Here is a 13,058-nt window from a genome sequence, read left to right on the forward strand (position 1 = left end):
GTGGGTCCTTCGTTCTGATCTTCTGCTCAGATGCTAACAATGGGAGAAAAGAGATACATAAAGACAACGGCGCAGATATTCCGAGGCATGCCCTATCGACGGCGTTTAGTAGAAAGGACGTGATGAGAGGCCACCGGGCGTGTGAGTGATTGCAAGAAAGCAGAACGGTACCGCTGCAGCCATCTCGTGGGGCCGCAATCGCTTGATGCGCCGGCTTTCTCGCGGTGGCGCGGTGTTCGCGCCCCCGCCAGTGGCGGCGGCGGCGGCAGCACAGGCGAGAAGGAAGTGGGTGCGCGCGGGACACGCGGCTCGCAGTCGTCCCCACGACTCGGGACCGCGCGCCAGCCGCGGCCTATCCAAGCGGTGCACGTTGTTGAAGCATGCCTCCGACGACGGCTGCAACAGTCAGTCCTTAACTTTCTCTGCCTCTCTATATGTGCTGCCTGCTGTTTATATACTCTGTGCTGAGGATTTCTCTCAACAGTTCTCGGAGTCTGCGAAACCGAAGCGCGGCGTGGCGAACGACGAACTTGTGTCAACCACCTGTTGCTCCCTACTCCGCTTCACTAAGGGGCGCCGAGGCGAAGTGGACCCTTGGTGACTCGTGACTCGGGGTGTGTTGATGAGAGAGGTGCTGGTGGTGCCGTACGTTTGTGCGAACTTTCAACGTCGCAATTTAGACAACTGAAGCAGCAATCGAACTAGATATACGGGAATAAGAAACAATTCCGTCGAAATAGTCGAAAGTTTCACTTTCGCCGAGAACTTCTCCCGTTTATTTCAAACCTTGAAATTCACTCGCGCACCTCGTACTTACTTCCCACGCTGACCTTTCTGTAATAGCAGCCGCTAAGATATCGTGAATACGCAGGGCCTCAATACGATGGCCTAAAAAGCCTTGCTGCACCGGAATAACCTGCGACTTGTTACACGCTTGAATATTTTAACTCGAGGTTACTTACGCTGGCATCTGGCAACACCGAGTAATCTGTACAGCATTCTGTCGTAGTGAACACAAGAACCCGCGAATGAGTGAACTGTGCGATAGTGGTTCGAAACTTGCGTAGCTTTGAAGGTGTTACACATTGTACCGGTAACACTGTTTCAAGCAGTGGTCGGCCCAAAATCAAGCAGAAAAATACGTACTCTGCACTGCAGCTTCCAGACGTAACTGTTCGCTTAGAATCGGCAAAACAAATTTAGAGTTATTGTACGCAGGACTGAGGAATAGACGAATTAGACGTTTTCTTACTTGCTTCTCTAGGCAGATTGCTGAGCTCATACTGTTCTATAGCTGTGATATGAGTTGCAACGCTTGCCATTTCACACGCGTACATTTAAATCCCACTCGACCACTATAGAGGTATACCAGTTCCATTGCTCCCGTACCTCTTTGTCGCGGCTTACCTAACGCGTCCAGAGTATTTCAGCACTATCATCATGTTACGAATGGTTGTTAACCCGCTGATTTAAACGTCAGACAAAAGGCAATATGCTGTTCCGAGATGTTGAAGACCCCGTTGTGATTATTATATCGGCTAAACGCAGCCCATTGCTTTTGTTAATGTAGGTCAACAGGTTTGGTGCTATTTGAATAGTGTGAATACCGCACGCTGTCAGCAGAAGTTTTAAACGTGCTAGAGCATGGGCGAATGCTCTTCGAGCTGCAGTTTTCCGTAATTCCAGTGCTGTCCCTCGATTCAGCTGAGCGTGATTTACATTAGCGAGATTTGTAAGAAGAAGGTGCTGATAGCTTTGCATAGTATTTGCAGATAAACAGAAGCTAGCGTGTCTTCTCTATGTGAGCACACGTTAATCAAGCACAGACAGACCTGTACAAATACGTGAAGGGCACACTGTATATAGAGAGGCTGTATTTTTATGAAGTGTGAGGAGCGTAGAAGTTAAGAACAGAAAAAAAAAGACTTCTAGCGCCGGTGATTACAACTAACTTTGATCTTCAAAGCTGTCTCGTCACGAGAATCGTTGTTAAGTCTAGTCAGTCAGACTCTCGAGTCAAGGAGGAACTCCTCAAGCGCTTTTGTACCTGCTCAAAATTTGGTGAACTCAAAGAAAGTTCAATACCTTCAATCGTAGATCGTTCGTTTGGTAACGCGTACTTGTCGTCTGTAGTGTGATTGTAATTAAATGCCTATAGATTAACTTAGGGCACCCTTATACGTTGAAGGAATCGCAGTCCTTTCTTCTTTATTTCGTAGCAGTCTCAAACGGGCGTAGCAACTCCAATCACGGAACATTATACGAGTTGAAAACCCTTCGAATGCGAGTATTGCGCTTATTCCAACACTCCTAAAGCAAGGCGATCACCTTTATTGATCCCACAAACTTCTTTAGGTAAAACAAGTAGTCAAGCATCGTAGCCTACACATTCTATAGCCACCCAGTCAGAGTACAACTTGTGGTTTTCATGACTCGATCGTTCAAATAAATTATGAAAATTCGCACTCAATTCACCAGAACTGATGCATCAGTCGCGCAGTACTTAGACAAGGGTAACGAAATACTGAGACTTTGAGACGGAAAGCAATCGTTGTGCCGGAAATTTAGAATATTCTATCCACTCCGAACACTAATTTTTCGTGTCTTTTTTGCCAGTGTATTTCGCATGATTAGAAAAATCTGCGGACTTCAACTAGTACGTACATACACACTGCGAATCCAACCGTAACTTCGCATGTAACGTCGGTGGGAAACTTACTCTCGACAAACAGCGACCCCTAGAAGAAGCGAAGTGAATCCCCCCGGCAACTTTCACGTTGCACTGCTCGCGTAACTGCTCAAGCGGAAGGACAGAGCTGGAACGTAATCCCGAAGAGACGCCTTCCGAGTGGAAAGAAAAAAAAGAAGAAATAGCACCAAGAAATACTCCCATTTACGCTCCACCAGCAACAGGGTGATACGGAACAGCGCAGTGAGACTGGCGCTAAACTCCAGAAAGAAGACCGAAAACGAGGCGCCCCGAGATAAACTCTCTTCTGTGTTCGTCGTTGTAAGACATTCCTGCGGGTGCGTTAGGTTGTATTAAGTCTTCCGCCGTTCATAAGACACTGGTTCTTCTCCCGTGCTCCGCCAGCCGCATCGTGCGTGTTGTTGCAAAGCGAAGCTTGCCGCACGCTGCGTCCGAGTTTGGGTGAGCGGAGTGCCTCGCGATCAGCCAAGCGGAAAACGTTCCTGACGGACAGCGCGTGATAGCCTGAACTACTTCAGCCTTCGAAGCGAGGTAAGTCGATATCTACGTTGTCTTTTCTATCATTACCTCTTTCACGCGCACATGCATTCGTGGCGAGCCTTTCAAGCTGGGTTAATAGATGTTTGCTACAGATAACAGTGTGAAGCAAAAGAGCGAGCAAGTAGGGGAACGGTACATCCATGTTTTGCTTTTTGTAAATGAAAGACCATAAGACCGTATGTGACTATAGACAGATCGTCTGAAGGGAGGAAAAGCAGTTAGGGAGATCGAACGTGTCTTTGTTTGTTTAACAGAGTTCTCTTGCTCTTGAACAACAGGATTCAGCCGTACTATAGGTAATCAAGAATAATGGTGAGTTGCGTTATTAGTGCAAATACCTAAATGAGCGGTAGCGTGAAAGTAATTCAAAAATGCATCGTAATGGATCTCTGTGTAATTGCCCTACCTGTACCTCACACAAACTCATAAAAGATGCGACTGGCTACGTGCACACATAAATGCAATAAGTGCAAACACATCGCATACGCTTATAACATGAACATACTGAAGTTATGTCAAAAGTATTACGTTATAACTGAGAGTGCAACTCTGCGTGCAATTTAAAATATGTGCGTGCATATGACGTTTGACATTGAAATTATGCAAATGAATGTTGGTGAATCATATTGCACAAAGCGTGCGCATCAGACGCCTATATTTCTGTCATTAAATCGTTTGTACCCCTGCAAGTGGACGCAAATTAGGCTTTCTGAAGATGACCGCGTTGGCGCGTCGAAATTACGCTGAAGAGTGCTGCTCCGTCTTTTCACAATGAAAACGCTTTATACGCACTGCACCTGCCCTGTCTTCAAGGCTCTTGTGAAAGCTTTACGCAAGGTTTCAGTTACGCCGTGAACTAACGTAGGCGATCCTATGAACAGTGGTTTAAATTATTAGAAAAGGCGCGTGTGTATAATTGAAAATGTTGGTGAGTGACAATGACGTAGTGGACACTGATGCAGGTTCCGCCAGCGTAATACGTTAATATAGGCGTTAAACAATCAAAGCAAAATGACAAGTGTCAATGTGTGCCAACGGGTGAGGTTGTCAGCATAAAAAAACAAAAACAAAAAACTGAGCGACTTCAATTACGTTGTCACACGAGCCTCGAGTAATCCCAGACAATGCACATGTCACGCTGCTTAAATGCTAGCGTGGCGAAAAAATATATGCGAATGCAATATCTGGGATCCTGTCACGGAAACGGAAGCACGATCTCGGCCTGGTACCAGCCAATCACTGCGTGTATGCTATAAACCCCGCAACAATGAACTTGCCGAGCAATACGCTACCATACAGAGACAAGGAAGAAAAGAAGAGGGAGAAGTCAGGGAGGTTAACCAGATTGCTATATATAGTGCCATATATAGCCTATATTTTTCGTCTGGTTTCCAGGATATAGCCGGCATTTTACCAGCACCTAATAAGAGTGTAACCGAAGCTGGGGGAATGGGAAAGGGAAGTAGAAAGATGAGAGTGAGAGAGAGTGGAGATAAGGACAGAAAGAAATGATCAATAAATGCGCTGACGCGAATGTGGCGGTGGCACTGTACAATAGTCAAAGGCGTTCACGCAGGCCCGTGTACAGGCATTTAGAAAACAACAGGACATGGTTGCAACATACACCTCCATATCGTTTAACTTTCTTGGGCTGAAACGGGCCCACGGCATATCATAATGTTACACGTCATAGTACGGATCATTGCCTATGCTGATAATTAAAAATCTCCAGTGTTGAATAGATGCCTGCGTCCCAATTGTAATACCCACACTTGTGTGAAATACAACATCGCTAGAAAGTTCAGAAATTCACCTCTCCGACAATCATGCTTTTTACTTGACTTACAGGATTGTTACCTAATTGCCGGAACTAACGACTAGTCTTTTGCGTAGGAAACACCACAGGGGCCGAAAATAATTATTCTCAGATCGCCAGAATATTATCTCTCTTTCTCGCGAGGTACACTGTGCTCTTCATGCTTTCTGGACACGATATGTGCGTAACGAACGGTACTACATTCACATTTCCTGCTTCGGTTCACTGCCTCTTAATTTGCGCCTAAGTACCTAATTAGGAATTAGAGGAAACAATATTATCTGTGCTTTTTCAGTAAAAAACAACGACGTAAGCAAGATCTGCATTGATAAATGTTATAGACATCTTACGCGTAGGTTCGGCCACAAGGTACTACATCGTGACACAATCCGAGAGATATAGATCCTTTGATAAGTGCTCAGAATAGTCATTCGTGAACTCCACTGTTTAATCGCACTAATCTGCGCACACCTGGATGGAAAGAAACATCCTTTTCTTTGCGAAGCACTGTGGCAATATGATTTATCTTCACCGGAGAGTAGAAGGGGAAGTCGTTACAGACTTGCAGGATTCGACGAATTTATACTATTTATGCCAGCACATACTAAAAGCTCGCTCGAAAGCCGTCCTAACTCAGCGGCTTTACGACCATGACTCTCGCTCAGCTCGTTAATGTTTTTTTTTTTACTGGGACTGGATCTTTTGCAAGGGTTTGCGAAGTATGATTCACATGCTCATCCGCTGACACCAGTTCTGCCTTCATGCATTCACGTGCCAACACATACATTCGGCTGCTTCGAATTGGATCCTCGACTGAGACAAAAAAAAATTTCCACTGCAGCAGTCGGCTGCTTACGAAGTCTTGAATAACTACGTCTCAAATCTGCATAATAATGGGTGCCCAGCGAAAAGAACATCAATACGAGATGAAAAGGAAGCTTAATAACGACAAAAAATAAGGCCATGACGCAATGGGGTAGCTGTATCTACCATTCTGTCGCTGCGAGAAAATGCACAGAAAAAGCCGGTCGGTTGCTTTCGCTAAGACTGCTCGCGCAGACAGAAGTTTCTCATCCCTTGGAGACTGCGATGCAGTGGCTTCACCGTGAAAGTTTTATGCCGTCGCCCCCCCCCTCCCCTTCTTCGCCATTCGTCTCTTGTGAATATTTCACGCATACGCGTATCACAGCCGACGAGGTTCCAGCGTTCTCCTTTTTGTGTTCAGTGTTTATTATGTCGCGGATTCCGGAAACGGGGCAAAAATCTCGGCGGGAGGCCATTTTAAGGGATTTGAATTTTTCAGCGTATCACCTCTTTTCGTGCCAGATGTGAATGGAAATTCTCGCGTCGGCGCTGCGATTCCTGAAGGGGGAGCCGCGCCCTCGATTTGTTGCACGAGCACTCGGCTTCGGCGTGACTCGAGGGGCCGCCAAGTTTCGATTTGTTTCGTTATGCAAACGCCGAAAGCCGCATCATTCAGCAGAAAGATCTCAATGAGATATAAGTTCGCTTTCTGAGAATGTTTTTTTTTTTGTTGGTCTGTCTATCGCGACAGAACTTTCCCGTTTTAGCACGCTGAAATCACATGTGCGTTTTCTTTTACGAGCTATTCGGCAAGTAGTGTCACATATCCGTTGATCTCAAGCGTTCTGTGTTTCAGAAACATTCTTATAGCCGTAATTATTATTGCCCTTCACACGAACTCAGCCTGGTTATACAGACGACAAAACTGCTTCGTATCAGACGTCCTTTAGGGTCACAAACTTGTGACTAAACTTCTACTCGCCACAGAGCTCATAGAAGCAATAGAGCCTAGATTTTATTTTTTAAATCTATTCTTCGGTGCCGTCAATGTGTCGATGCGCGCTTCCATATCCCATTTTCCTAGATTACAGAAATACACTCTCTCTGAATACGAAAACAAGAGTTCTTGCGCTACGCTTGTAATGTCTGCGACAGCTTTTAAAAGCTTAGGGTGTCTTTTTCGGATCTGGTTTTGAGAAGGGGTGAGGGGTAGGTCGCGGTCTTAGCATCAACATCTGTTTAGTGACGTTCATAGGATAAGAGGCTAAGACTAAAACTATGAAGGAACAAAATAAAAGAGCGAAGGCAGGGCGGTTAACCAGACCCATGTCCGGTTGGCTACCCTACGCTGGGAGAATGGGAAAGGGGAGTGGAAAGATGAGAGAGAGAGAGAGGAGGGAAAGGAAAGAAGGAAATGATCGATAAGTGCGCTGATGCGTATGTGGTGTTGGCACTGTACAATAATCAAATGCGTTCACAAAGGCCCGTATTCCTTAAAAAGCACTAAGGTGCTTTGACTGCCTTGTGAGCCGACGAACGATTGGGACGATGCTCCAGCAGCATCTGCACGGAGAGCGGCCGATCGTCCAATAGTCGCAAGGCATCAGAAAGACTAACACTAGGGCTAAAAGGAAGACTACGACTAACGGATTAAGTCTAATTACCTTAACTAAAGCCGCACATAGAAAGGAAATGAGTTCCTGCGCCAAAGAATGGGTGCGATTTCTTGAACTTGAATAATTTTATCACAGCCAAAATGAGGCCTTAGACTAGAGCCCTTAATTGCGAGCACTTCTCGCTGTTTTATACTGCTGAGATCTCATTATTCTCAAAAAATGTATCGCCAAGCTTAATATCCGATTAACTACTGTATGGTAGTGGAAAAACTTCCGAGAGCAGTAGTCTGAGACATGGTATAAAAGAGCGCTTTGCGAATCAATCTTTAACATTTTGCGATGTTTAACAAAAGACGCGTTGAACTTCTATGTGAATTATTCCCCCATTTTTGCTTTTTTTCTAGCTCTGTCGTGCTTATACGAAAGGGCTAAAACCTTTCATTTGTTAAAGATAGTTAATTGCTCCTACATGGTATTGAGCATCTGTTGACTTTGACTTTTGCAAAAAACAAACAGTTGAGCGCGAAGCAAGAAGACTTGTTTTCACTTCTCCTGCATGCACAACAAGCGTGAATATTAGTGAATTGCTCAAACTCTTGGAGATGACCTTCTTGCAGGCCTAATTATTGAATCAAGCAACGAGTATCACCAACGACGCAGCTGTCCTGCTTACAATCAACATCAAGCAAATAACATCATTTATGGCTCTGACGTCCCAGATTAACACGAATGATTATGAAGCACAACATTGTTGGGCACTGCCGAATAATTTCCATCACGTGTGTTGCTTTACCGCTCACTGAAATGTGAGTACACGGTCTTGGTAACATTTGCCTCCCAGTAAAATGCGGCCCACGCTTCTGGGATCGAACTCGGGACATCGAGCCCGTTAGTGCTACGCTATAGCCATGCAGCTGCCGCTACGGCTCAGTATAAAGCACGTATCTATATATTGCGCATAATTCCAATGTAACTGATTTGTCCCCTGTATAACTCGCCGTTGACAAGCTACTAAAACAACGCTTCAACTTTGCCTGCAGAAGCACAGGGCTCAGGGTTGTCTGGCTCACGGACTCGAATTCTACAAGACGAATACAAGACGAATCGACTCACCGTTCTACGTCGAACCAGTGTTCATTACTATCTTTTTGTCACGAATGTCGTTCTTCCTTGACATATATATTAACAAACACGTCGGGTTAAGCGTTCGAAGAGAAGGAAGGTTCCATTAATGTGACTCCATTAAAGTTCCAGCTGCAGATGTGAAACGGTTTCCCCGTGACGCCACCGGCATGTGTAATGAATCTTCTCTAGTGTGATGTAAACTGTTGCGGAAAAGGGTGAAGTAAGTACCTCAGTGACCAATTATCTAGGTCATCAAGCCCTTCATTAAATATTTCGTATTGTTCGAAATCGCTAGCTTGGGGCAGAGGCTGGCTTGGGGTAGCTATGCATTCCTATACCGTAACTGGACTTGCTACCTTCGTTGTAGCGCACCTCATTTTGTCATGTCGTAAGCTTGTTCGATGCGGCAAGTAGCATACCCGTAGAAACGGAAGAATAATGACTTGAGTGTGGGAGCGACAAAACAGCTCGGAATTCCTCGAAGTTCTACAAAACTGTTATAGAACAACCGCCGTGTATGCATGTGCATGAAACTGTCTAGGCGAACGTTGCCCTATGAAATGGGGTAGTATCTGCATGCGCCAACATCTTCTGCGTATTCGCTCCATATCTCGAGTTCATGTGACAACTGCAAGGTACAGACAGCCTACTCAGTTTCATGTTCTAACAGCAACGTGAGTCCAAACAACGCAGAAGTTCAGGGTGAAGATGAAAGCTTAAAGCGATGAGATATCGTTGAACACGAAATGTCGCTGGTACCAACGTTTGGACAAGTAGACTTGTCGTCGTCGAAGCAGCAACTGTCTTCCTTAGCTGCATGTACGCGTACGCTTTGCTCAAAACGGTATTCAACGGAACAAGTTGTTTCGCAGCCAACACTGGTTCGAGCAGTGGAACGGAAAACGAGGGACAGAGAGAAGAAAGACAAGGACGTCGCTTTGCTCACATTAACTCCAGCCATAACCATAACAGTGAATGAGGAGGAGAGAGCAAGTGCGCATAGAGGGAGGGGGAAGGGAAAGAAAGAATAGGAGGGGGAAATTGTGACAGGCTGACGCGTCAAGTGGGGTAAGAAAGGAGAACAAAAAGATAAATAAAAGTTAGAAAACAAGGGGGACGGGTGTAGAGTATGAATAACGTTCCAGCCCTCAGTCGTTCCAAAAGTCAAGTTGCAAAATCTCCACATTCTGCCGCCCGTGCTCCCGATGCTCACTGGTGTAACCGCGTCTTTTGTCGCGTTAAGGAGGTTCCCTCAGCAGCTGGGTTAGAGTTTTGCATATTAAATATGCGTAGTTTGTAAACGTGATTTCATGCGCGTTAGTTCTTCGAAGAGGAGTCACGTTACAAGACGAGTTGATTTGGACAATCCATAGTTGACCAGTAATAACATTATTCATGGCAGCCTTTCTCGTTTCGTTTTCGTTTCGCAGGAGTTAAATATCTTTTACGAAGTCCTGACAAAGTCGTCTCCTATGTTTGAACATTTAATTAGCAACGTGTACATGAGTATAAATGAAGCCAAAGTAATGAACGAAATAATATCATGCGAGGCAACGCAAATCACAAAGAGAGCACTATATATTGACATTATCGCAAAAAAATTGCGGCTCTTGTTCTTTGAGGGCTGTTAAATTGTTTGACTTCTTAATCATCTGACTGTAAAGCAAAGTGTACAAGTTATTACGACGACGTTTTCCATGAAATGTATTTCAAAGTGTTAGAAATGGACTATGAACTAATGCTGCTCTCTTTAAGGCAACTCAGTTTTGTTGAAAACAAAACAATAAGCAAGCGTTCCCGACATGAAAAATTTGATTAGTAATCGTATAAAGCAGGACAGGGGCCGGGCTTTCGTACTAATTGGTGCCAAGTGAACTCAACATTTACTTTTTCCAGCGCAAGTAACCTCCCTGTTCTTGTCTGCCATGGTGACTAAAAAGGAATGGTTTTGCGCATTTTCGCATTTTCTCGATAACTCGGGGATTAACTCACCTCGCGAATCTTGATATTCAGGGCCTCGTATTCACTTAAATGTCTTACGCTAAAAATTTTCGTGAGGTAATATTTCGGCCAATCACGATGCGGGTCATATCATTAGCGAAGCCGGCCGTCCAATGAAAAAAGAAACCTTTAGGAAAGAGATATTCCGTGAGTTTGGCCCCAGGTCACACTGCGATGCTGCACTGCAGCTGGGCTGAGACTCTCTTTCTTCGCTGCTTAAACGAGATATTCACGGAAGCTCTTTCAGCAGGCTTCACAGCGTTGAGGCGTCTTTCGTGGATGATTCTTAGAAGTCTCGGAAATGCCGGCGGCAAACAGTTTGTTCCAGGCTGCGTTGTCGCGTGGTCTCTGTAAAAGCGTCAGCAGGGTCGCGTCGAGGGGCACCGGGGGCAGGACGGGAGGGCAGCGTTAACATCGCCACTCAGGGCGCGTACGCGACACTCATCCCTTCCCTCGCCGTCCTCAACACACACACACGCAGCCTTCTCGCGAGAAAATTGCATTATATGGGGGCGGTCGTATACCATCCCTTAGGCTGCGCATCTTCTGCGGGCTTTTCAGCTTTCGGGAAGACGCCGCTGCCAGTTCGCTAACAGGCGCGCTGTGGCCCGGCGTGCCTTGGATACGGTGCGCATCGCGTCCAACGCACGCGTGCGCGGTCGTTGGAAAAGTGGTGTTCTATAGAGGAGGACGCCCGCTGTGGGCCATCTATTAGATTACAGAACCGTGGGGATGGGTAAAAAAGGAATGGGAACGCTACAGCACGGGGACCCAAATAAAACGAGACAAAAACAAGCATTCGAGAGCTCTGGCTACTTATTTTCTTCCGTTTCGGGACGCCCTGGACGGTCGACCAGTCCTCGGCTCGCGCCGTAAATTGCGCGGAAGACGACACGGGAGGGTTTTTGCGGACTTCTGCGCTCAGCAGGGGCTAAATTAGACCGGATCTTCCTGCGCTGTAGGCAGCCGGCGATTAACTGTCGAAACCAGTCGTTCATTAGAGATTTCGCCTTAATTTCTCCCTTATAAGTGATTTTGTTTACCCTAACAAGGGTAAGCAGCAGCAAGGTCGTGCAGGCTGTACAAGTTGGATTAATGCTGGAGAAGGCGCGTCCTGGGCCGCAGAAAACATCGATTATGAAAAACGTCATAAATTACGTTTTATTTTATAAAAATATTCGCGTTGTAAATATCTGCCTCAGATCTTATAGTATGACGCTGAAGTCTGTATTGAAATTGCTTGACTATCGTAAGAGAACGAATAAATGCATGTCAACGCTATTATTAGCGGCGAGTAATGAGCGTGCACGTGTGCTGCGGCGGGCGGTGATGTTTACGAAAAGCGGTATCTAATTGCGACGAAAGCGAGAATGGAAAATCTACCCTGAGGCAAAAAGAGTGCCCACTGCAATGGAGGATATTGTAGACACGGGACTGGCAACACCGCAGTATTTGATACCTGTTGTGTCTTCTTCTTAATAGAACTGTCGAGGCGGCCAGGCATTGGCCCCAAGTGGTTAACAAAGAGTGCTTTCTCGAGAAATGTCTATCGGAACGTCAATTGGTGTTACGAGAATGCTGTATCGTCCAAAACGCAAGTAGATGGGACATTTGAGGCACGGGTCTGCTGCATGCGCCTTCTTGCCGCCAGGGCAAATGTTTACCGCGACAGTGGCTTTCTACCGAGTCAACAGAACAATAATAACTCGTGAATTGTTTGCACCAAAGATGCAAACAACGACACGTTCCGCCGTATTTCATGAAAGAATTTTTTTTTATTGAACACTGAAATGTTGTCTTACAAAAGCATTTATTTCTAAGTGCGCTGAATACTACTTAAGAAAAGTATTATATGCACGCCTATGGGGAATGCCTAACCATGTCAGGTCTACAAAACACGTGCGTCCAAAGTGTCACTGATGATTACGAACTCTCAGGAGTCCAGGCCATCGCCGCAGAACTTATTCTTCAAGTACCTTCATGTTTAGAAAATAAAACCGTAAAGAATGGATCTCCATGGAAGCGGGATGTGCTGCGTAAATGTAGAGCAATATTAACTCGATACGTATGTAAGCCCTATGAATGACGCGTAGCTTGAAAATCAGAACACTCTCAAACGCCTTTCGACGAACGGAGCAAGTTGGCACGGCGACGACAGGAGCTCAATTATGAAATTACGTGCTTTCTCTCGAGCCGCTTTTCTTCCGCGGAATCATTTTTCATATTATTCATTAAAGTCGGCGCGTTCTCTAACTACTCGAACAAGACATACAAAGGACTGAACTAGGCCACCTAACTCCCCGTGACACATTTCGCGGGGCCGCATAAAATATGAGCAGGGCGTGCTCAGAGTCTGAACAGATCGGCCGTGGCACGTTCGAACCGTCGAAATTCGTTGACAAGCGTTGGGCGAAGCGTGCGCTCGCATTCCACCTACGTCGTCATT

General features: G+C 45.7%; 1 protein-coding gene across 2 annotated transcripts in view; it reads left to right on the top strand.

Annotated features, from left to right (window-relative positions):
- Positions 1–285: 285 nt before the first annotated feature.
- The window catches only part of LOC119383501 (tyramine/octopamine receptor), a 96,677-nt gene continuing 83,904 nt past the window's right edge, over positions 286–13,058 (top strand). The window contains exons 1-2 of one of the 2 annotated variants that reach the window (XM_037651670.2): positions 286–3,110; positions 3,147–3,241. The gene's annotated coding sequence lies outside the window, so the exon portion shown is untranslated. Of the gene's footprint in view, positions 3,242–13,058 lie in introns of both variants that reach the window. The other variant, XM_037651669.2, reaches the window with a different exon arrangement.

Source organism: Rhipicephalus sanguineus, chromosome 2 (genome assembly GCF_013339695.2).
Source record: "Rhipicephalus sanguineus isolate Rsan-2018 chromosome 2, BIME_Rsan_1.4, whole genome shotgun sequence".
In the NCBI taxonomy this organism is placed as follows: domain Eukaryota; kingdom Metazoa; phylum Arthropoda; class Arachnida; order Ixodida; family Ixodidae; genus Rhipicephalus; species Rhipicephalus sanguineus.